This window comes from Triticum urartu, chromosome 6A (genome assembly GCF_056163025.1).
Source record: "Triticum urartu cultivar PI428250 chromosome 6A, HENAU_Tu73, whole genome shotgun sequence".
NCBI classification, from domain to species: Eukaryota; Viridiplantae; Streptophyta; class Magnoliopsida; order Poales; family Poaceae; genus Triticum; species Triticum urartu.
In genome coordinates this window covers 430,289,458-430,292,739 of record NC_141878.1, presented here as the reverse complement: position 1 = coordinate 430,292,739, position 3,282 = coordinate 430,289,458, and the positions used below count along the sequence as shown (strand labels likewise).

Below are 3,282 nucleotides of genomic sequence, written 5' to 3'. Positions count from 1 at the left end.
ATTGGAGAGAAAAATATTAAAATCAAATTGACCCTCTTTTCAAATTTGAACTAAATTCAAATATGAAAATTTTGTGAAACCTCCAAATCTCTCCTTGGGTCCTTGAGTTGCTTAAGATTTCTAGGATCACACAAATATGATATGCATATGATGATCTGTGTATAACATCCAAATTGAAAATTGGGATGTTACAGTCGAAGCATGGCATTTTCTTGGCAAAATCCCTCCCATTTAGGCAGTTGTACAAAGGACGTCCCTCGGGAGGAAGCGCGACGGGCGCCTCTCCAGTCAGGATCTGGAGCACCACGCACAATGTGTTGGAGGGGAGCAAAGGCATTTGGGGCCTCATGGGGTCATCAGGGCTGGTCAAGGCCCACATTGGGCGAGTATGGCACTAGAGCGGAGAGATGCGCCGCTTGAAGAATTCCCTCACCACCATCAATGTCGTCACCCCCGCCTCCTTCAGCTTGGCCAACCCAGAAAAGGCATGTGCGAGCTGCGGGTCCGCGAGCTCTGCGAGCCCCCAGTCAGAGCTCGGCTCCGCCGGTGCCGATGGGATGAGGAGCAGGGGGTTGCGCGCGGTGACGTCCGCATACATCCACTACTTTCGGAACCCCCTCGCATCCAGGTGGAGCATGAAGTCGATGCCGGAGCCTGCAGTCGTCACCACCACCTGAAGCGACACGCACCCCGAGCGCTGCCTACTGTCGACCAAGTGGAGCGAGAAGAAATGGCGAAGTAAGGCCATGGACGGGTAATGCCCAGGAAGGCCTCACACAAGAAGGCAAAGGAGAAGAGGAGGATGATAGATCCGAGATCCAGATGCAGTGCATGGATCTGGTAGTGCGAGAGCATGAGCATAAAGAAATCAAAGAACGTAGGCACTAGGCCGGCAAAAAGAGCATGGAGATAAAGGGGGATCTCGGTGGCCTCCATGTCAGCTAAGGTCCGGGAGGCAGGTCAGACCTTCTTTGCCTTACACTCGTTGGAATCGGCGGCGATTGCGTGCCGGACCTTGTCCAGCCCCTCCCAGTTGATCATCGTGGACTGGTTCAGCGTTGGTTCCGGCCCCGGCGAGGGCTCCGCGGCCGCAGGAGTGTTGCCCATCTTCTTCCTGGGAGCCATGGCGGCGAGGCGGGTCCGAGTTGTCCCAGAATGTAGCAAAGAGGGCACAAGTTTGTGAAGAGGAGGAGGAGCAGAAGGTAAGAGCACAGCGAGGCAACGATGGCTAAGGTGCAGGCATCGGGCAGTTGTCAAGTCAAGCAGTTGTCGAGGCGCGTGGGGAAGTGAAGACGCCCACGTCCCAACAAGTGCAACGCATCATCCTAGTCCGCAGGTGACTGGGGTCCGTGGCGCTTCGCCCTTGGCCTTTGGCTTCGTCTCGAAGCCAAGTCTGAGTGCGCCTTGGGCCCGGGGGCTACTGTCGCCATTCTGGGAACCAGGGTACCCAGACTTTCCTTCCTACGACCCATGGCGTGGGTCCATCGACGGCCTGGTACGGCCCATCTATAAGACCACCAAGACAAGACCCTTGCTAGGGGCCAAGCTTCACGAGGCGGGCAACACCAAGACCTCCAGAGGGAGCGGCCTCCTTAGGCGACCTCTTGAGGAGCGGAGATTCCTATGCAGGTTCCCGACCTCATGAGGCTACCATGACGCAAGCCATGATTACCATGGCCAGTCGGACGCCAGCGGGCACAGAAGGGGCAGTTTCCTCTTTGGTGCTCAGAAGGCAAGCACAGGCATGGGTTCCCGAGGAATCTAGAAAAGGTTTCCATTCCCATGCAACAAGACCAAGACCACCAGGACGAAAGGAAGGATGTCATCGCCGATCCCACCGCAACATCACAACCAGAAGCTCTACAAGCGAAGACCACACAAAAATTGTTCTTTACAAATGTATTTTTATATGTTAACTATCAAGTTGTAAGACATGATGGCCTATTAATAGGTAATATTCTCCCTTGTGTGATGGATCAAAAGCAAAATAGCTTGTCTGATATTAGGTGGTGACGATCCGATCATCTTAGAAAATCAATCTGCATTTATGCAACAACTTTAATAGGTAGAATGTAAATGTGTGCATTATTATACTCAATAATTTTTTTGGTTCATATCCTCTATTAAAATGGATTTAATGCATATAAAGCCACATCTTCTACATAGAACATCACAATTGTAGTGTGCATGGACATGCTAAAGTTCTTTATTATTATACTCCATAAATATGCGGGTTTATATCCTCCTTTGGAGCAGATTTCTTGCTGATATAGTCACATCTTTCAGATAGAATATCAAAATTCCAACACACATATCTTATAGATAGCATCACACAATCTTGTATTTGACTATTTTTAGGTCTCATCTTTCCATGTTATAAGATATCGCGTAGCCTATTCTGATGTGCATCTATTCCATTCTCGTGTACTTGCTTTTGTGATTTTTCATTCCTAAAGAAATGGGCGACATCAAGGTACCAAGACTGTTATGCATTCTACTACTCATGCCACTTCTTTTAGTTCCTTGTAAGTATTATCTGGAAACTTCACATGAAGAACAAGGCACTTCCTAAATGTGTCTAAAACAATTTCCCACTAATATGTGGAACTCCTACTTCATGCAAACTAATTTTATCCTCTTTTTGGATGGAACTTCATAGGATCTTAATCTTTTGTACACCATATTATGTGGTTGTTTTGTAGGCTCAGAAGCCAAGACCTGCGAGGTAGCTAGCAGTACCTATCGGACAATAGCATGCAGGGTGGATCCATGTTCTAAAGCCTGCCACAAGGAGGGCTTTACCAAGGGGTTATGTTACATATACCCACCATTTATATTTCTTTGTATCTGCAAAAAAGAGTGTTGAACAAAGAAAACGTTGCAATTCGCGTAGGATGTGTGATGTAACAAATAATAAGGTTGGGTAGTATGATGAATTAATAATGAGCAATGATAGAAGTTGAGTCTATACCAAATATTCCTTACTTTGTCTTAAAGTACAACTAGGAATGCTCACATGAAAATACAACAAAAGCAATCTAATCATGATCCGCAGCACCAGCGTCAACATCATCACCATATGCGTCAGTATGAATCTTAAGTATCAATGTCCTTGAACGTTGGCTTCTTTTTTATCAACTCATATACTTTCACACGCCGATAGACAATCTTTTCTCCAAGCTCATAGGTGTGTTTGACCTCTAACATATCATAAACATCTATGGCACACACTACATTAGTAGCAGTGTAAGAATCATCTGGTTGTGCAACTTTGTTAAACGA

General features: G+C 47.0%; 1 long non-coding RNA gene across 1 annotated transcript; it reads left to right on the top strand.

The window, feature by feature from the left end:
• The first annotated feature begins 2,354 nt into the window (after positions 1-2,354).
• On the top strand, positions 2,355-2,950 carry LOC147965544 (uncharacterized). Its single transcript, XR_015607502.1, has 2 exons — positions 2,355-2,525; positions 2,703-2,950. It is a non-coding gene; the product is annotated as an uncharacterized LOC147965544 (long non-coding RNA).
• The last annotated feature ends 332 nt before the right edge of the window (positions 2,951-3,282 follow it).